The sequence below is a fragment of the Protomyctophum parallelum genome (assembly GCF_964188405.1).
Source record: "Protomyctophum parallelum genome assembly, chromosome: 14".
NCBI lineage: Eukaryota > Metazoa > Chordata > Actinopteri > Myctophiformes > Myctophidae > Protomyctophum > Protomyctophum parallelum.
This window is the reverse complement of record NC_139709.1, coordinates 47,048,633-47,075,356: the sequence shown is the minus strand read 5'-3', so window position 1 is coordinate 47,075,356 and position 26,724 is coordinate 47,048,633. Positions and strand designations below refer to the sequence as shown.

At 45.3% G+C, this 26,724-nt stretch overlaps 1 pseudogene across 1 annotated transcript in view; it reads left to right on the top strand.

Moving 5' to 3' along the window:
• The window catches only part of LOC310871353 (ephrin type-B receptor 3-like), a 66,631-nt pseudogene that overhangs the window by 8,341 nt on the left and 31,566 nt on the right, over positions 1 to 26,724 (top strand). The window contains exons 2-5 of the transcript XR_014571086.1: positions 3,199 to 3,263; positions 13,102 to 13,773; positions 17,019 to 17,174; positions 24,794 to 25,129. The product of XR_014571086.1 is annotated as an ephrin type-B receptor 3-like (transcript). The remainder of the gene's footprint in view (positions 1 to 3,198; positions 3,264 to 13,101; positions 13,774 to 17,018; positions 17,175 to 24,793; positions 25,130 to 26,724) is intronic.

The following is a 26,724-nucleotide window of genomic DNA, read 5'->3' as shown; positions in this document are numbered from 1 at the left end:
ATACATGGGGTTCGGGCACGCCAAGCCCCCACAACCATAATGGAAAGTCTAAGCTTTACATCTTTGTGCATAAAGGGGGCTACTGTGCATGCAGCTTCTGTCTATCGCATCTATCGTTGTGGTACCCAAACAAATGTGGGGCAGTGTAAAAAAAAAAGAAGAGCATGGCACAGTGTACAATGATAGATCCAATATCGTATCCTTTGTCATAGTGCCTAAAACAATGAGGTCAGAAGGTCAAGCAGCAACGTGGTACCAGAAACAAGGTGACACGGTGATATCCCCCCAGAAAGACGTCAGTGTTAGTGTTTGACGGTCTCAGTACGTTTGGAGGGCACGTCTCACAGCCCTGAGGGGTATTTCGCAGGAAATTGCGTGTCTTTTCTGGCACCCTGCTTAATCCATTCTGACCTGAGATCAGATTCTATAAACGTCTTCTACATCCTGACAGTTTTCTGATAAAGCCATGTTTCTATGTCAGTCGTTCTTCGATTTTTCAAAAATAGCAGACCTACAAGCTCGTATCGCGCCACTCGGTGGCGCGATATGAGCTTGCAGATCTGCTATTTTTCAATAGGTAAAGCATAACATGATGCTGACACCAAAATTTGGTGCCCGTTCAGAATGGGTTAAACGCTGTTAACAGCTTTGCGAGCAAATGGTACACAGCGGGCCTTGTTTCAATGAGTCTGCATGACAAAAAAGAGAAAAACTGTAATTGTTCAAGTAATTACACTTCAGCGACAATGGCACAATGAGAGGCCGTTTGCATACAGATGTAGTTTGAATATGAGGACAACTGGGGCGCACACGAGTGGATACCTGTCTTAATGTGGCGGTTCTCTTAAGATTTTCGTGTCAAGGTACCGTCGAACTGTCGGGCAGAATCCACTTTAGTTTTTTCGTAAATTAACGCCCTACTTGATCCTACTACAGCGTCTTAAAAGTAGCAGATCTGCACTCTTAAAACACGGCGCGAAGCGGTGAGTTTTGAGCTTGTAGATCTGTATTTATCCGCAGACCTCCATCTATAAAGATTTTGTGCAAGGGACCCCATAAAGATTCAAAATTATTCACATTTTCTTTCAATATTTATCAACATTTTTTCAAAATTAAAGTTGTTTTGATACTCTGGGAAAGAGTGTCTGCTAAATGGCTATATTGTAATTTTAATTTGATTAATACCAATATAATATATCATCTCTGTCTGGTCACATCATATGGCCAAAACTGTGACTTTTCAGGATTCAAATTCAAAAGTATCAGATCTACAATCTCAAAACGCGTCGATTCGGATCTTCTACTTCTGATGTTTTTGTGTGATGCATTAATTTTCACTCGCATACTTAGAAAATGAAGAAAAGTGGGGAGGTGATACCTGCCTGTTGAAGTCAGACAGCTGTAGATTGATGGCCTGACAGCACACACCACCACACATGGATCCCACTATTTATTCTCCATCTGCCTTGTGTTAGTGTGACCCTCCTTCACCTCGTTGACGAGTCGTAAACACAGCTGGGGTGGAAAAGCCCTGAGATTACCTGTTGTCAGTCAGGAAAACCACAGGCAGATCCCAATCTCTGGGGTGTCACACTTAAGACAGTGCCATAGCAGGGGCGTAGCTCCCACGACGGGCCCGAGAGTATTAATTTGCATTGCGCTTGTGATAATTTATTGGGTTGTGTGGCTCAGTTATAATTATTTGGGGTGGGGTGGGTGTTTTACGCACTGCTTACATCTGAAAAAAAGGCGAGGTGTGGGGCTTACACGCGGCTTACAGCGTGTGGCATCGCAGCGCGTTGTAAGCCTGTAGAGCAGGCTATTTCCACTATTTTTAAAGTATGAAGTTATTAAATATGGCAGTCATTTGTGTCTGCCGCAGTGCAACCTTTCTGCCCGGCTAATAGCCTAAAAGAAGTGTGAATTAGTATATGTTCCCAATGTTTAAAATGCCCAAAAAACTAAACTGAATTGTTAATCGCAAATTATTTGTGTGACAATTAATCGCCACACAACATTTAAGGATCATGACAGCTCTAGCAATAATCAGGTATTTTGCAAAATTGGACTCGGGGGGGCTCTAGTTGACGTCTGTGTCACTCCCAAACGTGACATTCTACTGGAATTGTTCTTTTATTCTTCTAATCTCTGTGGAGTTATGCCAGTTAATGAAACTTATTTCCTCCAGGCATTGTCTTAGAGAATGTCTTGTCTGGCGTACCACAAATTAATAAAAGAAAGACAACAAAAAACTGTCATCTGAGAACGTTGCTTAGGACTTCTCTTGTTTGAGGGAGCTTTAATTAGGTGTGTGGGGGGGGGGGGGGGGGGGGGATCTCTGGGGTGTCATGACGGCGTGTCACTTTGGTGAGAACTTTGAAGAAAGTTGGTTTTGTGCGTGGTAAGTCTGATTTGACGCGTTATTTAATCAACAAGATCAGAACGCGTCTCAGCACGATGCGCTCTGACTCAAGCTTGTAGATCTGCTATTTTAGGTGCACAACACCCACATGCAAATAGAAGAAACTTCGGTGTGGTCCTTTTCCATTGTCTAGTAGTGATGACTTGTCTTGGATGTATTTCCCTCAGGAAGCTACCAAGAGAGGAGTCAAGCCTCCTCTCTTGAGTTTTGATAGATTGATTGATTGATTGATTGAAGTATTTATTAACATTTTGCAGAATGGGTACATTTCACATGAAAGCACAACTCAATACAAAGACTGTTACTGTGGACGACACACTGATAAAGCATTACACTTGTTTACAACAGGGTCCACCATTTTCAATTCATCAGAACATTTAGAGACGTACAAATATACACACATTTCAGATTTTACGGGGGCCAGTTTCGAATTGCAGCCGTCCGTAGGTGCCCTTTGAGAGTGGTTTTGAAGGAGTCAAGGGATTAATGGCTGTTTGGTAGGGCGTTCCAGGTTCCACATTTTGTTGGCAGAGTAGGATCTATTCTCGTAGATCTGTAGATAGCAAGCTTGTAGATCTACTCTTGGATGCGGGACTACATGTATGCGCACGGCTAAGTGAAGCAGGCTTTACCAATGCACTCCTTATAAAAAGAGCAGAAACTCTGGTGTGGTCCTTTTCCTTCCTTCCTTTGTCTAATGACTCGGTTGTGTTTTCCCGAGGCAGCTACCGGTTTATTGTTTGTCAACAATAAACTCCTACTCTCTTGATTTGCAGAGACCCTAATGGACAGCCGATGGGCAACTACAGAGCTGGCTTGGACCACCTTTCCAGAGAGTGGGGTGAGTAATTTGTGCGTGTGCGTGTCAGTGTGTATTGTGTGTGTGTGTGTGCGTGCGTGCGCATGTGTACTTTTATTACTATACTTTTACTTTTATAACATTTTCAGTTGTGCGGGCCAAATGTCAGTAGAATTTGACAAATAGACATTGTGAGGGCAATTTTCCTGTCCGTCACAAAATAAATGGTTGTATGGTAATAAAAAGCTTTTGAGTTGTTGTTAGACTTGGACTTAGAATTAGGTACAGAATAAAGTTGGGCTTATTATGGCAGTTGGAGGTTAAGTTTTAGGGTTGGTGTGAGTTATGCCTGATGTATACTTAGTTAAGCACTGTTTTTTGGACAGTTATTTTTTTGCACGGCACACATAACTCAGGCTGTGAGGCTTACGGTAAAATAATGGCCAAACAATTGTGAAAATGGCATTTATATAAAATTGATGACCTCAAACATTTCCTCACAAGTATAGTGTAATACAAACGTGCGTTCGTTCACACGCTCGCACCACCGGGCTACTTCATTCCAACATTTGTTCCATTTGCTTGTTAATGGAGCCCCTTGCCGCTTTAAACAACATGCCCCCCACCGTTTTACGGCGTTGTTTACGTAGTGTGTGTTTGTTTAGTTTTTAGGGGGTGGGTGAGCCCGCGTAGGGGGTCGGGGAGGGTACTAAAAACAAATGGAAAACATGCTGCCTGACGTTTGTGTGGCAGAACACACTTATTTAGGGAAAACGGCTCTAGGAATTTGTAATAATTTGCTGGTGGCAGCGAGTGACTGAGTGAGTGAGTGACTGACTGACTGCACCCCACCCGCCCCATGGCCTCAAGACGAAGCCATGGCAGACAGCACTACAGTTACCTAACCCACTGGGGTCCAGGAACCACCATGGGGTTCAAATGGACCGTTAAGGCCAAACCGCACCTTTCAACCATTATCACCGAATAGAGTTGACCTTAAAACTGTTTTGTTGCAAGGCGTTGCGATTAGTTGCATTGGTACGGTTTGGGCTTTACGTTCACTTTTTTATGAACTAGTTCAGTTCACAGTTCAACATTTTAAATAATTCAACATTTTGAACTAAAGTTCATGGTTCCAAAAAGTATTTTTGTTGTTTTTCGTTCTTTAAAAAAAATGTATTGCCACAGCCCATAGCCATATAGAACCGCGGAAATAGGGCGTGTTCGGAAGTTTGCATTGCACAGTACAGTGCGCTCAGTACAAAGTCCAAACCTTAAAAAAAAGAAGAAAAAAAAAACTTTGGGATTAATAAAGTGACAACTTTTACAATATCTCCATTACCATTATCCAAATTAATGGATACTTTTGGGGAAAAAAATAGCTCTTTTGCAATGTGAAATGCCATCGAATTCGTAATCCTTTTCCTTGTCTTTATTATGGGCCAACTTGTGAAAGCTGCATGCTTTTATTGTGAAGGCTCTCAGTTCAGTTCTCACAGCCTTCATATCTCTGCATGCTGAAAATAGCTGATCTACAAGCTCACAATGCGTTGCGTTCACAACGCATTGTGAGCTTGTAGATCGGCTATTTTCAGCATGGAACACGTTGTACGACGAAGAATAAATCAGGCATCTCTGCGCTTCTGTGGAGGGAGCTGTCTTGTGTATGGACAGTTGAGGACACATACCTCCTCCACGCAAAAATAACAAGCTATTGGAAGCAATGTTTCGTGGAACATTATGTTTAATCAACAACACGTTTACCTCCTGAAGAGCCTCCTCAGTCTTTGCGTCGGGACATGTTGCTGTCTGTCTGCGTGCATGACTGCATCAGCATGCAGTTAGTTAGATATGTGCGCTGCGCACGTGTACGGCTGAGAAAGATTAGTTAATTTGTGATTTATAGATATTAAGGCCTGTTTAGGGTGTGCTTAAACGGGGGTTTCGCCTGGATGGCTCTATGGAAACACTCACTCGTGAACGAAGTTCACACACGCCAGAAATTAACGCGTTCGCAATGACGTTCATCCAGCAGAAATACAGTACGTTCAGTTTACGTTCACCCAAAATATGAACGCGTTCGTGAACGATCGTTCTTTGAACGCGCTCAGGGACAACACTAACAGCGATACGATACGTATAACGATACACAGTTGACGATACGATACATGGACGATATTGGCTCATTATGGCGATACGATATGATTCAATGATTTGAAATCGATACGGTAACTATTTAGCAAAGAAATTAAATCTGTGTGAAACGTGGATAGTGCAGGTTTTTTAAGGGAAAATGTATGGCACGGTACCTCTGTACCACTAATGCTCTCGATGTGCAGGTTGGTGCCTTGCATGGTTTCCAGTCCGACATTGGTGTGTGAATAGGTAATGCACAATCTATGTAAAGCGCTTTGCCTAAAAGCACTATATATTATAAATGCATCTTTTAAACCATTTACCATTTATGAATATGGATATAAATAAGTAAACACAGTGATCCTCTGGCAAATACATATACATTATATTTGAACACTTATGGACAAACCTGTACTTTGACATTTTGATATGCTTCGATTCTTGAAATTAAAATCGATTATTCAATGCAGTTGCTTAACCCTTACTGGAACTCTGAAAGTGTACAAATGGAACCAAATGGACCAATACTGTAACTCTGTGAGTGTATAAATGGAACCAAATGGACCCTTACCTTACTGTAGATTCCATTTGTACACGCTCAGTGTTACAGAGTCGACTGTACCTTCAATGTGTTTGAAACAGACACGCACACACACACGCACACACACACACACACACACACACACACCACGTACGCACACACACACATGCACACACATACAGTACATGGACACGCATATGTACACACGTACACACACTTGTACATACACACGCGTGCGTAGGCACACACACACACACACACACAGACACACATAATGCTTATTATGCACGCACAGACACGCACACACTTAGGCGCGCAGCCGCGCACCACGCAAACAACAAAGGCTCGATCATTAAAAGCATGGAGGCTGTCATTTATAATATAATTGCCAGAGGGCAAATTACAGGTAGGGAATTAACTAGGTTTTTAGTTGATCACCCCGCCCACCCCCTCACCCCCCCCCCCCCCCCCAACCAATAGGAACAGTGTAGAAAATAAAACAACATGAATTTGACCCGGGGGCTAACAACCTGACAGACCCCCCCCCCCCCCCCCCCCTCCACTCCCAACCCCTCCCCCTCCCCCCCCCCCACTCCCCGGCCAGTGTAATTTGTCTTTTTTTGCTACGTGCGCGCAAAGGCAGTCAATGGAAACGGTGTGGGTTGCCATGGAAACTATCCCACGGCTGGTTCTACTCTCTCTCTCTTCCTATAAGGCCTGGGCGTTGAATGTCCTCCTAGCAACACAGGCTTGTCAAACGTCCGGCCCGGAACCCCTAGCTGGGTCCCAAAACGGACCCTTACAGGGGTCTGTAACTCCCAAGAGCATACGAATGGAAGAGTTAAATGGGGATTTTACCGTGTAAAGGGGTTTCGGTATAGTTTATCAATGATTCTTGACCTTTTTTTAATTTCAAAGAGACCCCAATTTGATATGCATTAGGCCACGGAAACCCACATTTGATACGGTTTTTCATTTCTGTGATCCCAATCTACACTGTAAAATCTTCACTGTCAATTTAACGCTGAGAGTGTAAAACGAGTCCATTTGATTCCGTTTGTACATTCTCTGAACTACAGACCCTTAAAGGACAATTCCAGGCAAAAACAACATTTAGCCATGCAGGCTTTTTCCCTATTATTTTATCGTCTCTGTCGGGTGGAAGCCTTCACATGTCCAAAACGGTCAAATTAAATTCAAAAACGGCAAAAAATAGCAGATTGATTCGAGCTTGACGAACGGATATTCGTTGATACTTTTGTGAGACGCTGTAGTATGCTCAAGTTGGGCGTTATGCGACAAATATGGAGATAAGAGGTTTCTTGCCCGACAGCAATTTTATGCGTAAAAGCTTCAATCCATTTGGTTCCATTGGTACACTCTCAGCGCCACAGACCAACCAATAACCCCGTTATTGTACAAAAGCATTATTCAACCTGTTCTGTTGTACTGTTCCGCATGTTTCTACACACATGCCCATGCCTAACAGAAACAAACATTTCAGTATTACCCGTATTGCTTCCAAGATTATCGGACTTCCCACACACAACACTTTCTGATATGAACAATAAGGCCATCACACGGCTAGCACTCTCAACATCACGTGACACTGATCATCCTCTGTATCGCTTCTTCAACCTCATGCCATCAGGACAAAGATACAGAACCTTACAATGGAAAAAGGTTCGTTTCAGTAGGAGTTTTGTTCAGCCAACCCATTCAGGCCAAATTTAAAAAAATCACACCTGTGTGAACCGAGTGGTGCAACTCCCCTCTCTCTCCACCCCCCCCCCCCCCTCCTGCTCTCTCTCTCTCTCTCTCTCTCTCCCTCATTAGCAGGCAACAGTACTCAGTATCTCTTATATGATGCTCATAGATGCGTGAACGTCACATACATAGGTGTACACGGACATTGCTGCTTGTAGGAGTGGTTGCACCACTCAAAAAAATCTTCTAAATCTTTAGAAGATTTTTTCTGAAATAAATATTTTCACGATTTTTCAAAAATAGCAGACCTACAAGCTCCGCCGCAACCTGCCGATAGGATGGTTCTGTACACAGTGGGGACCTCATGTTTTTGTATTGTCTTGGTGACCGTAATGTTTTTCTGTATTATGTGTTGTTTTTGTTGTTGGTGTTGGAACAGACCTGTGAAGATGAATATCCTTTCGGGACAATAAAGATTATTATTACCATTTCCATTTTACCCGAAGACTTTGAGAAACAACTTCCTATCATCAGCCACCGTGGATTCATACCGTATAGATCACGATGCATTACACGACAGCCATCCCCTTCCTCCACGTTCTCTACAAGCTCATATCATTGCATTGTCGTGCAGAGATCTCCAGCCGACAGACCCAACAGTTATTTTTTCTTCCTTTTTTTGGGAGGGGGGGAGGGGGGGGGGGGGGGGGGGGGAGCAATTATCATATCCATGAGACACTAGCTGCTTCAACGTGTTGCCGTTTTGATTTATGGCACATAGTGGCTTGCTATCGGACCCACTGTTTGAAGGAATACATTTTTGTTGCACAGGCCCGCTGTGCGTGTGCGTATGTGTGTGTGTGCGTGTGTGTGTGTGCGTGCGTGCGTGCGTGCATGTGTGTGGGGAGGGGGGAGTTATGCATTATTCTCCTCCACCACTGAAGTAATCAATTTTTGGGGGGGAGAGATCATTTGTTATGGTAATGAAGAGTTTGCTGGGGTCTGAAGGGAAATTTGGTTAAAGCCAAAAAGGATTGACTTCCTCGCGAAGGTTATTTCCTCATGGACAGAATTTATCGACCGACATAGTCATTTATATTATCGACGCCAACCCCAGTATTTTATATAGACCCATATGGCTTTGACTGCTAAAATGTTGGTGGGGTTTCTTTCACACAATCTATACGCACACACACAAGTGTAATGCTTAGAATTGAAATATTGTCTGATTTACCGTGTGGAGTGATACCCGGAGAGGCGAGTCTAGGATTGTCCTTAGATGACTATTTTTTTTTCAAAGCCAAACCGTTTCTGTGAAGGTTTCAAAGACGAGCCCCTTGGCGTAAATAGGTATTTCTTACCCAGATTGCATGCAAATAACAGTATTCATCGGGCCAGAAGAGTAGGCATTGAAAAAACCCCAAAGCACTTAAGTTGAAGTGCTTTGGAGTGCCCACCATTGTGCAATCATACTGATGACATTGCATTTAGATTGCCTTCTTAATAAATAACTTAGCTGTTTGCATGATAGAATAAGCATGTGGTTTTAGGAGAAATGCATGCCATTTAAAATGTATGCCCCTCATAACCTCTCAGCACTACTTGAGCACATTCATGCGTTATTTAAGAAACGTATGCGATCCTGTAGATGCCATATCGATTTGCGACATCTTAGCGGCTAAAAATGTCATATATATTCTGCTCTCATCCCAATATGCTGCTATTACTTTAACCCATTCTGAACGGGCACCCATTTTGGTGTCAGCATCACGTTATGCTTTAGCTATTGAAAAATAGCAGATCTACAAGCTCATATCGCGCCACCGAGTGGCGCGATACGAGCTTGTAGGTCTGCTATTTTTTTTAAATCGAAGAGCGACTGACATTTCTAGAATCTGATCTCAAGTCAGAATGGGTTCATCAGACCAGTGTGTGTCCAGTGGAAACCTCGTATGAATCTGATCTCAGGTCAGAATGGGTTAAGGCAGCGAGTCCCAACCTGTGGGCCGTGGTCCACTGGCGGGTGGTGAGGATATTGCAAGTGGGCCCCCAAATAAATGGCAAAACTTTTGCTTGATGATAATACAACACAAATTTAGAGTCAAAAGGTTTTTATTATTTTCTTTAAAAGGTTTTTCATTGAGATACTGATAAATCGGAACGTATGCTATCATACAGTATGTCCAAAACTGTTACTTTTCAGGATTCAAATTCAAAAAATGGCAAAAGTAAGAGCTCTACAAGCTCACACGGCATAAAGTGATACATTTTTACTTTCGAGCTTGTCGATCTGCTACTTTTGTGTGATCTATAGTATGATCTAATTAGTTAGAAAAAAAAACACAAAAAGTTAAAATATAAAAAGATAAGGGGTTTCTGCCCCGACAGCACTCGCCCTCAAAACTTCACACGGCCGGGGCCCACCCATCTGACCACTTTAACCCATTCTGACCTGAGATCAGATTCATACGAGGTTTCCGCCGGACACACACTGGTCCTGATGAACCCATTCTGACCTGAGATCAGATTCTAAAAATGTCAAGTCGTTCTTCGATTTTTCAAAAAATAGCAGACCTACAAGCTCGTATCGCGCCACTCGGTGGCGCGATATGAGCTGGTAGATCTGCTATTTTTAAATAGCTAAAGCATAACATGATGCTGACACCAAAATGGATGCCCGGTCAGAATGGGTTAACACTGCAGCCGTTAAGTGGTGAGATGGGGTGGGCCGTGAATACTTGAGAGATTTTCCAAGTGGGCCCTGATCCAGAAAAGGTTGGATAAGGAACCACTGTGCTATATTGATTGCAACATCTTTAATGGCTATACAACTTTATATCTTGCGCTGTACTTTCTCCTCCCCGTGCTGCTATTACTGTAAGGTGTTTACCAGCTGCAGTGGGCGTGTGCTCTGCTACCATCCAAGTAATTAATGATGCTCTCTAGAGCAGTGGTTTTCAACCTTTTTATGGATCAGGGCCCACATGAAAATCTCAATAGCGTTTGCGGGCGGCTTGGGTACAGCGGTGGAGTGCCTGCCCCACCACCGCGGAGGCTGTGGGTTCAAATTCCACCGCGGTGCAGCACAAGCGTTGTCGGGCATCCGTACGAACACAATTGGCCGTGTTTGGGTAATATTTATCACTGCATGTAATCCTACGGTCTGGGGGGGCAGCACCATCAGCATGGAGTGTTGGGGCGGGAGGAGGTGTCCTCCCGGTGGGGCCTCCTCTCTGGTAGGGTAGAGTCGGTACGATGTAACAGCAGCGACGACACTCAAATGTGTGTGGGGAGGAACTAATTGTAGTCCAGTTCCAAGTTTGTCTGCTCATTGATTTGTGTCATCACTTCCACATGTTTATCCTGTATGTATCCTGTCTGAGTTCTCTCTCCTGATTGGATAGAATTGGTATCCCGACCTGAAAATGCTGTTTACTAAAGAGCTGACAGACAGGGAGACTCCTGTTACTGAACAAACACTCTATACTACTTGTATAGAGTACTACTCTGAGTACTTTCAGATATGTTTATTATTTGAATGATTAGTCAGTTGATTGTATTTTCCGGCTTGGATCAATGGAACCTTTATTTATCGGTATTCCAATGAAAACGAATTTGTGATGAGATTATACTATGACTTGTTATTTACATTACACTATTCGTAATTTTGTTATGTTTGTGTTTTATTTGGGGGCCCACTTGCAACTTCCTCATGGCCCACCAGTGGGCCCAGACCCACAGGTTGGGAATCAGTGCTGTAAGGTGTTTACCAGCTGCAGTGAGTGTAGTGTGGTAGCATCCCAGTAATTAACCCATTCTGACCTGAGATCAGATTCACACGAGGTTTCCGCCGGACACACACTGGTCTGATGAACCCATTCTGACCTGAGATCAGATTCTAAAAATTTCAGTCGTTCTTCGATTTTTCAAAAAATAGCAGACCTACAAGCTCGTATCGCGCCACTCGGTGGCGCGATATGAGCTTGTAGATCTGCTATTTTTCAATAGCTAAAGCATAACATGATGCTGACACCATATGGGTGCCCGGTCAGAATGGGTTAAACAAATGGGCATAACGCATGAAATCTGCCTTAATGCGAAATATTTTCTATTAATAGTGTGCAATCATTGGAATTTTCTTGTTGATTCATGCAATTACAGGCAATTTAACAGCAAATTATACCACACACAGGGTTTTATGTGTGGCATACCCACTGTGAATTCTGCCCTGTGTTCCAGTCATCTGAACACTATGATTTGATTGACTGTCACTATCGGTTAGGCCACCCTACGTTCAATATAGGATTCCTAGGGGGGTGAGTTGTTTATTGAGCTTAGCTAGGAATACAAATGACACAGATTTTAATTAATAAAACAAAGTTTTAAAAATTGATTAATACATTTCATAGCGTAAGTTAAATTAACACAGGCTTCCCTTGTGTATTGTCATCATCCGCTGTTCATAATTGGGTGCCAATACCTGAAATTCAAATGAGGGCCACTGGTGTCCCTTATTTCCAAGTAAATTAACCCATTCTGACCTGAGATCAGATTTCATACGAGGTTTCCGCCGACCACACACTGGTCTGATGATCTGATTCTGACCTGAGATCAGATTCTAAAAATGTCAGTCGTTCTTATCGATTTTTCAAAAAATAGCAGACCTACAAGCTCGTATCGCGCCACTTCGTGGCGCGATATGAGCTTGTAGATCTGCTATTTTTAAATAGCTAAAGCATAACATGATGCTGACACCAAAATGGGTGCCCGTTCAGAATGGGTTTAAGGGATGCCCAGAAAAAGATAAAACCTCACTCTACAGTATATTTGTATCCTTACTGTTGTATTATATTATACGATACCACATGGGTACTCATACAAATCTTGAAGGTCCACAATTATTACGTTTTGAATAAGACAAGGTCAGTTAAATTCGGTCAATTAAGCCAAGCTTACACAAGTATTTCTTTAGAGCTATAATTTTCCCAGGATCCGCATGAGATGAGTGCACACCTCTCTCCATGAGTCAAGTCAAGAGGTTTAAGTGGTTAGCAACCTGAATTATAGTATATAGTATGAGCTGTTTGAACTTTGAACCAAGATGTGTGTCATTGATTGATTCCCAAAAATATCAGTTCAATAAGGGACACGTCTTTTCCCATTAACCCATTCTGAACGGGCACCATTTTGGTGTCGGCATCATGTTATGCTTTAGCTATTGAAAAATAGCAGATCTACAAGCTCATATCGCGCCACCGAGTGGCGCGATACGAGCTTGTAGGTCTGCTATTTTTTGAAAAATCGAAGAACGACTGACATTTTTTAGAATCTGATCTCAGGTCAGAATGGGTTCATCAGGACCAGTGTGTGTCCGGCGTTAACCTCGTATGAATCTGATCTCAGGTCAGAATGGGTTAAGGGACGATTCCTCATTCCAAAGGGCAGGTGTCAAAGCCTAGTCATAACGCTTCCTCTGTCGTTTTCCTCCTCCTCCAGTGGGAAGAAGTGAGCGGCTATGACGACTCCATGAGCCCCATCCGGACCTACCAGGTGTGCAACGTCCGGCAGCCCAACCAGAACAACTGGCTGCGGACGGACTTCGTCCCCAGGAAGGGCGTCCTCCGCGTCTACGTGGAGCTCAAGTTCTCGGTGCGCGACTGCGCCAGCATCCCCAACATCCCCGGCTCCTGCAAGGAGACCTTCAACCTCTTCTACTACGAGTCCGACGGCGACACGGCCACGGAGGCCAGCCCCCTCTGGCGGAGAACCCGTACGTGAAGGTGGACACGGTGGCGCCGGACGAGAGCTTCTCGCTGCTGGAGGCGGGCCGATCAACACCAAGGTGCGCAGCTTCGGCCCGCTCTCCCGGGCCGGCTTCTACCTGGCCTTCCAGGACCTGGGCGCCTGCATGTCGCTCATCTCGGTCCGGGGTGTTCTTCAAGAAGTGCTCCACCACCATCGCGAACTTCGCCGTGTTCCCCGAGACGGCCACGGGCGCCGAGGCCACCTCCCTGGTCATCGCCCCGGGCGCCTGCGTGTCCAACGCCATGGAGGTGTCCGTGCCTCTGAAGCTCTACTGCAACGGGGACGGCGAGTGGATGGTTCCCGTGGGCTCCTGCACCTGCGTGGCGGGGTTTGAGCCGTCCGCGGACGACACCCAGTGTCAGGGTAAGTGGATTTAAAAAATGAATCATTAAAAAACGAATACAAAAGTGAAAATAGCCAGTCTACAAGCTTTGTGAGCCTGTCGATCGCCTATTTCCGTCAAAAGAAATTCAGAATGAAGTTCCCAGTGATCTGGGTTAGCACCACCTCCTGAGCAGTGCCCAATAAATACGGTTTTCGAGAACCATAATAACTGAACCCAGAGCCGTAGCGCACATGGAAACTAACCCAACATACGAAATACGTTTTAACGGCCACATCACGGTTCACTGTAGTCCGTATAGTGGAACAGAGCCTATGAGCGGGGGGTGGGGGCAGAGGGGGGAATGGTTCCCGGGCTCCTGTGTATACCTGCATAGCGGGGTCTTTGAGCCATCTGCAGACGACACTCAGTGCCAGAGTAAGTGTATTTAAGAGGCATTTTGACTTGTGTTTAACCGAGGCTCCTTTATATGCTCAGCACAATACGCCCCCCCCCCCCCCCCCCCCCCCCACACACACACACACACATATACTCCCCCCTCCAGTCTGCCCCAGTCTTCTCTGCATTTATTGTGTGCCTCCTGAATGGGGGTGAAGGAGGGTGGAGGAGAGTATGAATTAATAAGGTGTTGAGGAGAGCAGCGGCATACAAATACTTGCGAGCGCCAGGGACAGGAGGGAGAGGAAGATAGCAGCAACAGAAACAGGGAGCTACGTAGATAGTGTTGAGAGGGAGGCCAGGTGAGAGGGAGATACTGGGGGAGAGAGAGAGAAAGCACGGGGGAAGGTACAGATAGTAGGTGGTAAAGGGGTGTGAATTGCAAAGCTCAGGGACAAAAACAACAGCCTCAGGGAGGGAGCGAGGAAGAAAGAATTGAGTGGGGGGGGGGGGGTGGGATGTGTTGGGGGGGGGGGGGAGGCTGGCACGACACTGAGCTACTACACGTAAGCGACGGGGAAGCATTCTCTCACCTGGGCGTGAGAAATTTGTGTCGAACACGCGGCGGAAGAGCTCATTCGTTGCCATTTTGGCGGCTCAAGGTTAAAAGCCTGCCGCCCCAAACGCCTGATGAAAGACTCTCGGGGGGGCTTTAGTCGGGCACTCGGCGATGAGAAGTGTAATTTCCTCCGCAGGCTTCCCGTTAGTTAATCTACAGGCAGGCGCACGCTCATTAACACGGCTCAGACCAACGTGAGCCAACAGTGCCCAGGCTAACATTAATCACCGGGACGTTTCATTCCTTACCTCGGCCTCGCTGTACCGAGGGGGGAGGGACGGGAGAGAGCATAGGAGAAGAGATGGGAGGAGAGAGAGAAAGAGAGAGAGAGATAAGGGGATATGGGGTGAGTAATACAGGGGAGAGCTATCTTTGATGTATCAAACAAAGACAAATCATCGTGCCCTCCAATGGGGTTAATGGATTAAAACAGGGCGGAGAGAGAGGGGTGATTCAGCACCCTTTTGCGATGGAGCGAGGAACACAAACAAACAAAATAAGACGCTGTAGCGTACTATAGCGTAATAAACAGAGCATAAATCAGATCAGATGAGCGTGTTATGGGACTGAAGGTCCCAGTGAATTAAGATAATAAAAACACAGTTTTCATCTTATCTACACTCGGTGCTGTTTATTTATTGCGTTGGATTTTCCAGAGCCCACAATGCGGGGCCATTAGCTCCACTAATTTCCTAAAAGTGGCATTCCAGGAATTAAGGATGGGACTTAAGTTCAAACCCAAAGAGCTCTTTGGCTAAACTAGTTAATCACGCTGTATCCCGCTGGCTGCGTTTTATGAGCCCTCGTGCTGATACAACAGATGTTTGCCAGAGCCTCGCATTTTTTACACCACAAGTCAAGGAATGTGGGAAACAGTGGAAATCTGTGGCTCGGGAAGGCAGCTCATACGCCCCAGACCCTCATACTGCTAATCCCCTTTATCTGAATCCCCCTTTGGTCTGGAGGCTTATGCCGGTTTTTTCCTAAAAACCCACGTATCAGCCAACCTTTCGCTCGATACCATTTGCGTCGATTGATTTATTAACCACTTGGATACATATTACTCGGTTGTTGGGCCATATTTCCTTCCAGATCTTCCCCTTCCCTAATTCGCGCCAAGTTTGACATCTTGTGTTTTGAACTGATTTATTGGTTTATTATCGAGGCGATGGCGGGCCTTGTTTGTATGCAGCGATGTGGCCAAGAGAGTGCCCAGCCCTAAAACAGACGCTGATTGATGGGTTTGGGGGTGTATCCCTTTTTTTTCCAAGAAGCCTTCTCCGTGCCCGTTTGTCTGACAACTGCAATCTACTGTCGGCAGTCTGTCTTCATCCTCCTCTTCCCTTTCTTCCACTTCACTTGGGAACTTTTCCTGTCATCCTCGTGCTCCATTGGAAAGATTGATGTCGCCTCTTTGAAAGGATGAAAATGATAGCACATATACAGTATATGCCTTATAGGCTTATATACTGTGCTAGACTACGTCGTCTTCTTTTGTGCGTTGTCATCAGATGTCCAACTCGGTGTCGTGCCAGCCACGCCCTTGTCCCTTGGTTCACCTTGGAACAGGTGATGAGTACAGTATGTGGTACTCGGCAGTCAGCTCAAGCTGACTTCTTCATAGGCGATTTGAAGCAGCCGACCCCCATGCGTATAGGCGGTTCAGCAGTGTCTATCGCTGGGGTGACGCCATCTAGATAGATAGACTTTTATTGATCCCACAGGGGGAAATTCAGTACACAAAATAAGCCATTTCCCGGGTCCCGGATTGTAATGGTGGATATGTGTGAGCGCAGCCAACTCCCACTCCTGCTTCCAGGATGTCACCAGCCATGCGTTTGTAGACAAGGTCCTCGGGGATAGAACTTGGCATCTCTTGTGCCGGCCTTATTGTTGGGGTGGCGGGACTTGAGTCTGCTTCAATGGGGGAACTACTTTAGTTGTGTGTTTCTGGTCTTACCTTTCTGGGGCGAAGGGTAGCAGCCTCTCGTCGGGGGGCTGGCAGGGGCTATTCCCACTAGGGCTGGCTTACCTTTCTGCTGTTTCGAACATTTTTCAATTTTCATAGTGTTTTCAGGGTTCAGATTGTTTGAGATGTTGTGCTCCAGCAGTGATGGGGGGTTGCTGTTGTACAAGTTCTACGTTTGACAGTTTTATTTTACTTTTTGTTTTGCTGTTCATTCTCTCTCTCTCCGTCACTCCATCTCTCTCTCTCTCTCTCTCTCTCTCTCTCTCTCTCTCTCTCTCTCTCTCTCTCTCTCTATCTAGCTTGCGGCTCTGGAACCTTTAAATCCAAGTACGGTGAGGGGTCGTGCTCTACCTGCCCCGTCAACAGCCGCTCCAGTGCCCGGGGAGCCAGCATCTGCCCCTGCCAGCCCGCTTTCTACCGCGCCGACAGCGACCCCCCAGACTCCGCCTGCACTAGTAAGCCACCATGCACCTACCACCTAGCATTCTGACCTGAGATCAGATTCTAAAAATGTCCTCTACATCCTGACAGTTTCATTATTAACCCATTCTGACCCGAGATCAGATTCTAAAAGTGTCTTAGGTTTTTCAAAAATAGCAGACCTACAAGCTCGTATCGCGCCACTCGGTGGCGCGATATGAGCTTGTAGATCTGCTATTTTTAAATAGCTAAAGCACAACATGATGCTGACGCCAAAATGGGTGCCCGGTCAGAATGGGCTAGAATAGATCACACTCTATAGCATGGCAGAACACTTCCAACGAAAGTCAAAGTTCTTTCAGCTTAGCGAAGCTTAGCTTTCGGGTTCGAACTGGCAACCTTGCAGTTGCCCATAGAGCCACTCTACCCCCTGAACCACAGCCGCCCACAGAATGACTAGTACATTTATTATTGTGAAAGATATCCCCCCAAATGTAAATTATTAATTTATTTTTTATTATAATTATTTAAACATAATTTCCTCTGCAAAGTAGCAGTAAGGTTGAAATCTCTTTTTTGCAAGTAGAAATATATCCGGGTCTTGCAGGGTTAAAAGATTTGCACAGGCCCGGGCGGTTCGACTCCCGATCCCGACGACCTTTGCCCCGTATCACCCCCCCCATCTCTGTCACCATACTGTACACTATCCAACAATCCAGGGCGGCGGTGGCTCAGGGGTAGAGTGGCCGGACGGTAACCGCAACTTACCAGTTCGACCCCGGGCTCCCCCAGAGTTAGTGTCGAAAGTGTCCTTGAGCAAGACACTCAACCCCTAACTGCTCCTGATGTGCTGGTTGGTGCCTTGCATGGTTTCCGCCTCCCATCGGTGGATGAATGTGTGTGTGAATGGGTGAATGTAATGCACAATCTATGTAAAGTGCCTTGGAAAAAAAGTGCTATATAAATGCACCATTTACCATTTATAAATGCACCATTTATCCAATAAAGGCCCAAAAATATATCTTTAACCCATCCTGACCGGGCACCCATTTTGGTGTCAGCATCATGTCATGCTTTAGCTATTTAAAAATAGCAGATCTACAAGCTCGTATCGCGCCACCGAGTGGCGCGATACGAGCTTGTAGGTCTGCTATTTTTTTTTAAATCGAAGAACGACTGACATTTTTAGAATCTGATCTCAGGTCAGAATGGGTTTAATCAGACCAGTGTGTGTCCAGTGGAAACCTCGTATGAATCTGATCTCAGGTCAGATTTGCACAAATGATCTCTAAAACGTTTGTTTTCATCAACCTCCTCCACTGTGCTCTGACATAATTTATCTCAGAGAATGTAACCGTTTCTCGTGACAGATGCAACCGTGGGCAATGTGTGTGCACTATCTCCCACTGTTAATTAATTGCCATCTGGTTGTGTTTGTAATCAGTCGGAGAGTGATTATTACAGAGGTTACCTTATCAGACAACCTTTCTTTAACACAGTCCACCGATACGTTGCTGCCAGATTTCCCAGAAGTAAAACAATATAAATCACGAGACGCACCCTTGAGTCTCTCTGACCAATGACGCGTTCACGTCTCTGCGGTGATGTTCAGCTATAGTTGGAAATGACAAAAGTTTAGTTTATTTTCGCCATCTGTTAGATGCAAGGCCACCCGCGGTGCGTCCAGCTTTGACGTTGTCTATATACGAACACAATTGGCCAGTGTTCGGGGAGGGAAGCAGGGCGGGGGAAGGTGATATTTGTCACTGCATGTTATTGTGCTCCTACGGGGCTGCGGGAGGAGTAGGACGAAGGCTCTGCGTCCTCCCGGTGGGGGCTCCTCACTGGTAGGTGAGTCGGTATAGGATACGACAGCAGTGACACAGAAATGTGTGTGGCGAGGAATCATTTGGTATAACGACTAAATTGGGCAGAAAAAGAATACCTGCTAGGGTTCATGTACATTTATATAGCGCCTTTATCCAAGGCGCTTTACACAGATGCAGATGTTTATTCCATTCACACACATTCATACACCGATGGCAGGGGAAACCGTGCAAGGCACCAAGCTGCTCATTGGGAGCAATTAAGTTCAGACTCAGAGACACTTCAACACGAACCCAGGGGGGAGCCCGGAATCGACCTGGGATCGAACCGGGAACCTTCCGGTTCCACAACCGGCAACTCTACCCCTGAGCCACTGCCGCCCCTTGTGGTTCATGTGGTTAACCCATTCTGAACGGGCACCCATTTTGGTGTTGGCATCATGTTATGCTTTAGCTATTTAAAAATAGCAGATCTACAAGCTCATATCGCGCCACCGAGTGGCGCGATACGAGCTTGTAGGTCTGCTATTTTTTTTAAATCGAAGAGCGACTGACATTTTTAGAATCTGATCTCAGGTCAGAATGGGTTCATCAGACCAGTGTGTGTCCGGCGGAAACCTCGTATGAATCTGATCTCAGGTCAGAATGGGTTAAGTCACCGTAGTTAGTCAGTGTAGTTGGCACCAGACATCACACGGCAAGAGTTCTAACCCAAACAGATTCAGATCTATTGATTCGTCACATGACTGCTTTCACTGACAAAGTGCATCATTGTTGTGTAGGTGGCCGCAGGGTGGGGCGAGTTGACTTTAGACAGCCTTTTCCCGCTTCACCGGACACATTTATCGGCGGGTGTCGGGAAATCGGAAATGCCACACAGAGTGCGTGCTCTGATAACTAGGCTTGGTCGTCTGCGGTCTGACGCTGACCTCGCTGTCCACTTCTGTTCTGAGACAGGCCTTCCCGGAGACGCAGCGGCAAATTGCGCTGATGGGAACCGACATGTGGTCGGCCTTGACCGTGTCAAATGCCCCACCCTCTCCTCTCGCACCCCTTCCCCCTCAAGAGGCCTTTTCACCGCACTAAATGACACACGGCCTGTGACTGTCACACTCACATGGAACACTTTGGACTGTGTACATGTAAGCAGACAGCCGGGCAGACGGATAGTACAGACTGCAATAAGCAGACAGCCTGGCAGACGGATAGTACAGACTGCAATAAGCAGACAGCCTGGCAGACGGATAGTACAGACTGCAATAAGCAGACAGCCTGGCAGACGGATAGTACAGACTGCAATAAGCAGACAGCCTGGCAGACGGATAGTACAGACTGCAATAAGCAGACAGCCTGGCAGACGGATAGTACAGACTGCAAGACACATATCGTTGCTGTCGCAACCTCTTATCTCCATTTTCTAACGTTTTGTGTTTTTCGTAAATTAACGCCCTACTTGATCATACTAATGTCACACAAAACCATGACAAGTAGAAGATCCCTGCTATTGCTTTTGCTATTTTGTGAATTTGAATCCTGAAAAGTACAATTTGTGTGTACACTACAGTTGTGCCAATGCATTAGTTTGTGTCTTGCAAGGGTGGAAATGGCATTGTGTTGAGAGTCCTGGCCATCGAGTATGGCTGGCAGCTTGGGCTCTGTGTGTTCGTGTGTGTTCGCGTGTGCGTGTGTGTGTGCGCGTGTGTGTGCGTGTGCGTGTGTGTGTGTGTGTGTTATAGCTTGTGTCCAATTAGAAGAGGCTCCACTCCAAGCGGTGCCGGCCTAATTAGAAAGGACAGGGCTAGCAGAACAGAAGCCCTCGCTCGCTCGTGGCCAGCCAGCCACGGCTGTAGCTGAACTCTATACGGACGGGTGGTTTGATCTGTGAAGGAGCAGGAGCAATGGAGACGTCCTGAAAGCCTTTGGCGGTGGTGGACAGTAGTGATGAAGTACATTTTACTTTGAGAATATGTTACTTTTACTTGAGTGACAAAATTGTACTACAGCTACAGCTATTACATTGATATCCAAAATAAAATGTACTTTTGAACTTTTGTCTTGTGTAAGTAAATCGGACAGAGCAACTTTAACCCATTCTGAACGGGCACCCATTTTGGTGTCGGCATCATGTCGTGCTTTAGCTTTTGAAAAATAGCAGATCTACAAGCTCATATCGCGCCACCGAGTGGCGCGATACGAGCTTGTAGGTCTGCTATTTTTTGAAAAATCGAAGAACGACTGACATTTTTAGAATCTGATCTCAGGTCAGAATGGGTTGATCAGACCAGTGTGTGTCCGGCGGAAACCTCGTATGAATCTGATCTCAGGTCAGAATGGGATAACATGGTTGAGTATCTAAACTTTGGTATAGAACCACTGGCCATTGAGCCATGCGTTGACGTGTGTGGCTCTCCTTCTCCTTCTACTGAGACGAGATAGATTTTCTTTCACGCAGCGGAGCAGTTCTAAGAGAGAGAGAGAGAGCAACTCTCACTCCTTTCCGCAGTTAAAGGGACACTTCACCCTTTTTGCAAAAAAATATATGTTAATGACGTTTAGAAGCTTTAGATCACTTTCCTGGGGGTATTTATGTGTGTAATATGTGGTTTTAGTTATTTTAGTAGCAGTGAGCCTGTTGTCTCTGATGTCATGGACACTGGTCTCACTACCTTCCTGGACTACAATTCCCATAATTCTTTGGTGCACTGCTCCTCCTTGTGGATAGGGGGAGAGCTGTCTTACTGAGACAACATGTAGTCCAGGAAGGAAGTGAGCCCAGTGTCCATGACATCAGAGACAACAGGCTCACTGCTACAATCTAAAATATCTAAAACCACATATTACACACATAAAGATCTCCAGGAAAGTGTTCTAAAGCTTCTAAACGTCATTAACATACATTTTTTGGCAAAAAGGGTGAAGTGTCCCTTTAATAGGATGAAAGGTGAGTCCGCTGATCCTAAACTTTGTTGTCGGCCCCTCAGAGGTGATCCTATTTTTTTTGTTTGTTTTGCGAGGCTCTTTAGTCAAACTACAGGAGTGTTTATTGAGACGCGGTGGGCCCTGTGGGTGTGCTCATACAAGAAAATGAATTCTGCTGCCATTCCTCACACTCCATTATCCAAGGTTCTGTGATAGCAGTCGTTCGCGGGGACCGTCGGCGGTGTGTGTAACTATCCCATTCTGACCTGAGATCAGATTCATACGAGGTTTCCACTGGACACACACTGGTCTGATTAACCCATTCTGACCTGAGATCAGATTCTAAAAATGTCAGTCGTTCTTCGATTTTTCAAAAATAGCAGACCTACAAGCTCGTATCGCGCCACTCGGTGGCGCGATATGAGCTTGTAGATCTGCTATTTTTAAATAGCTAAAGCATAACATGATGCTGACACCAAAATGGGTGCCCGGTCAGAATGGGCTATTTATGTTGCTATTTATGCGTAGCGGAGTCTTTGTGAGGAGGACATTTCTTCATAATGGCTGCCTGAAATCGGCATTACGTTTTTGCCCCGTACGGGATAAAATCCTTCTCCTCTTGCCATTTTCTGAATGTGATGACTTATTGATCTATATATATTATCAGTCTCGAGTCTCAAAGGATCTTTTTTTTCTTTACCCATTCTCTCTGAAGTCCATGTGCATGATCCTTGGAATTTCCACTGAGATATACAAAGTGAGCTATTATAGTTCTTGGTGGGGGGTATAAAGCTCTTTTCTAAAAAAGCAATAGGATTATTTTAGAGTAAAGCCTTTCTTTTGTACATGGAATAGTGCTGTGTGCCAGCCTCTTACAGAAGATTATTACACCATGTTTTTTTTTGTTGGCCATATCGGGAGCATAAGGACACACAGGAGCAGTGGTGGTATAAAGATCACAAAGAATAGTAGAAATACTACGTTACAAGTCAATATTTGGCTTGAGTTATAATACAAAAATATTGGCATCAAAATTGGAAAATAGATTCAATATTCGAGTATTGGAAATACTCAAAATAGTACAGTACTTGAGAAAATGTACTTACTTTCCAACACTGATGGAGGGCATAATAACTTAACATCTACTCTATGTGTATGCGCATGCATGTGTGTGTGTGTGTGTGTGTGTGTGTGTGTGTGTGTGTGTGTGTGTGTGTGTGCGTGTGCGTGCGTGCATTCGTGCGTGCGCGTGTTTGTGTGTAGGTCTGTCACAATTATTATAATCACCTGATCACAAATATTTGCATTATTGCATAATCATCAGAATTGTCGATATATATAATAGGCCTATTATATGCCAGTCAGTTCTTTGTGCCCAGTGCAATATCTGTTTATGAACCCTAAAAGCCAAACAGAAATGATTTTCGAGGCTGTTTTGTCAGCTCTCTGCATCTCTGTATAAGACGAGTCAGAATCAGAATCAGAATCAAACTTTATTGTCACATCACATTACAAGTAACATGGGTGAAATTCTTGTTTGTGCAGGCTCATCATTGCAGTTAAAAGAAAGACATAAAGTGCATAGTACATGACTAATCTACATGGTACAATATGTATGCAAGATTTCCTTGCTAACCCACCAGTGCATCCACGGCAACGCCCCCCCCCCTACCTCAAGGAACTTGTCACCCTTCAATCCTCAACCCGCTCCCTCCGCTCCTCAAACACCAACCTCCTCAAACCCACAAAGACCAACCTACGCACCATGGGTGACCGGGCTTTCTGCTCGGTCGCCCCCGAACTGTGGAACGCTCTCCCCGCCCACCTGAGCGCCCCACAGTCGGTAGACACTTTTAAGAGAGGACTCAAAACCTTCCTTTTTACCAAAGCATTTTTATAGCCTTGCCCTTATGTTTTAATGTTACTGTTCTTTTAGATGTTTTTAATGGTATGTTGTTTCTTTTGCTTTTATTCACTCTGTAGCACTTTGAGATTCTTGCGAATATAAAGTGCGTTATAAATAAAATCCATTATTATTATTATTATTATTATGCATATAAAAACAATTAAATAATAGAGATGTAGCCTATATGTATATATAAAGTAGTCTCTACTAAAAGGAGACCAATTCAGTTCAGTCTGTGCAGCGTCACCAGTCCTAGTTCTTGTTCATATTATTTCCAAAACTTGTGGGTCAAACAACACAAACCAATATGTCAATTTGATTCCCTGCTTTCATAATTATGAAATGAAAAACATCACACTCGTGTGAAGTGAGGGGCACTCTTATCATCATACATCATCATACATCACATTCCGTGCTCGGCCAATCAAATCATCTATTCAAAATCACAGTCACGTAATATTTTCCAATGTTCCAGAGCCAAAAACACAATTAATCGCAATTATTTGTGTGACAAATGTCAAAGATGCAGTAGGGACCGAAATGTTGCCTTTAACCCATTCTGACCGGGCACCCATTTTGGTGTCAGCATCATGTTATGCTTTATCTATTGAAAAATAGCAGATCTACAAGCTCATATCGCGCCACCGAGTGGCGCGATACGAGCTTGTAGGTCTGCTATTTTTTGAAAAATCGAAGACACTTTTAGAATCTGATCTCAGGTCAGAATGGGTTAATAATGAAACTGTCAGGATGTAATAGACATTTTTAGAATCTGATCTCAGGTCAGAATGGGTTAATAAATGTATCCTCTTGTACCGAGCAGATGTACAGTGTGCGGGCGTATTCTTCCTTTTTATAGTATTGATGTGCACTTGCCAACGCACCAGTTTCTACGCCTTACTCTAGGTGTGCGAAAGCTTTTCTCCACAGTAAATAATCGTCAAGTAAAAATGTCATTATCGTAACGGCCCCGTGTGCGTGCGTGCTGTGTGTGTTTCTCCAGCCGTGCCCCTGGCCCCTCAGAGTGTCATCTCCAACGTCAACGAGACCTCGCTGTCCCTGGAGTGGGAGGAGCCAGAGGACACGGGCGGGCGCAGCGACCTGGTGTACAACGTGGTGTGCAAGAAGTGCGCCCGGGACCACAGCCCCTGCACGCGCTGCGACGACAACGTGGACATCGCGCCGCGGCGCCTGGGCCTGCGGCAGAAGAAGGTGGTGGTGCGCAACCTGCTGGCGCACACCCGCTACAGCTTCGAGGTGCAGGCCGTCAACGGAGTGTCGGGGAAGAGCCCCACGCCCCCCAGCTACTCCACCGTCAACATCACCACCAACCAGGCCGGTCAGTGTTGCATGGCATTAAAACATTGGTTCTCTACCTTTTTTTCGCTGAGAACGAATTGTCTTTTTTTAGGATTGCCCTGCTTCACACTCACAGACACACAGACACACGCACGCACGCACGCACACACACACACACGCACAGGCACACACAGGCACACACAAACACACATTCCACATTAAAACCTGGGAGTTGACTAGTACAACCACAGTCTTATAATGGTTGTACACTGAGCAGTTGGGGATTCAGCGCCTTGCTCATAAAGGCCTATTCATACTCCAGGTTTAGGTGATAAGGTGGTTAGTAAAAACAAAGCGATGTGTTGGGGGGTGAGTGGTGAGTGGTTGTCACCGCGGCGTGTCAACATGTTGTAGTTTTTGGGTGGTGAGTGGTTGTCACCGCGGCGGTTGTCACCGCGGCGTGACAACATGTTGTAGTTTTTGGTGGACCTTATTACCTAAAACTGGAGTATAAATAGGTCTTTAGGGCACTTCAGCTGTGTTGGGGTAAGTGGTGGTCCGGGGAATCGAACTGGTACACTTTCGGGTTACAAACTCGCTCCTCTAACATTTAGGCCACCACTGCACCATATTTTGTCATTTCAAGTACCCCTGTTATCGAAAAATGTTATTCAAGGTGAAGCGGTAAGAACAAAGTTTATTGTGAATTCCAACAGCGTGGAAAAACAAAGCTTTTCCTGTCATCCAAGCCCCAGAGTGCATGAACCCTGAGCTCCCCTCTGTCCTTTTCTTCCATACCAGAGTCCCAAAGCACTTCCAGACTATTTCACCTTTCAAAACCACACCCTCAAAGACAGTTGGTTTATCTCCCTAACAAAAGGCTTTTCAGATCAAAGGCAAGGTTTCAGTGGCATCGTGTTACAATACTATGTGTGCTTGGAGGGAATGGAATATCATAGTAAAACTTATGGGATGAATGAAATGATGAATCAGTATTTGACCTTCCGATATTTCTTTAACACCCCCAATTTGACAAGCATTAGTCCACGGATCCCCATTTGGTGAGTGGTGCATTTATGTAGTGCATTTATCCAAAGCTCTTTCCCAATTACACACACATTCAGACACCGACAGCAGAGGAAACCATGCAAGGCACCCCGACCTGCTCATCAGCAGAAGTTAGGGTTTCCCTGTCTTGCTCAGGGACACTGACCCAGAGAGGGGCGGCCGGTCTTCCAACCGATCTAACTTCTGACCCACAATCACCCCATTTTAAACCATAACGAAAAGTATCTGTGTTCATTTAACTCTGAGAGTCTCCATTTGTACTCACTCAGAGTTACAGACCCGTTAATGCTCTATTTGGACCACTGGTAGTCCCCAAACCCGACGCTGAGAAGCAGCATCGTAAAAACAAGTCGTCGATATCATTTGAGGCATCCCAACAAAGCAGAGCTGATCGGTAGCACTGCGTCAATCAATAACACTTAACATCCAGCCATCGAACAGGACACTGGGTAAATCCTCTTTCCCCCAGTCAATGTCACTCTCGGTGGCAGTTTTTACTGTCCTAACTATTACCACGATCTGTAAACATCACGTATGCCGATACCTCTCAGTTTCGAGATTTTATTG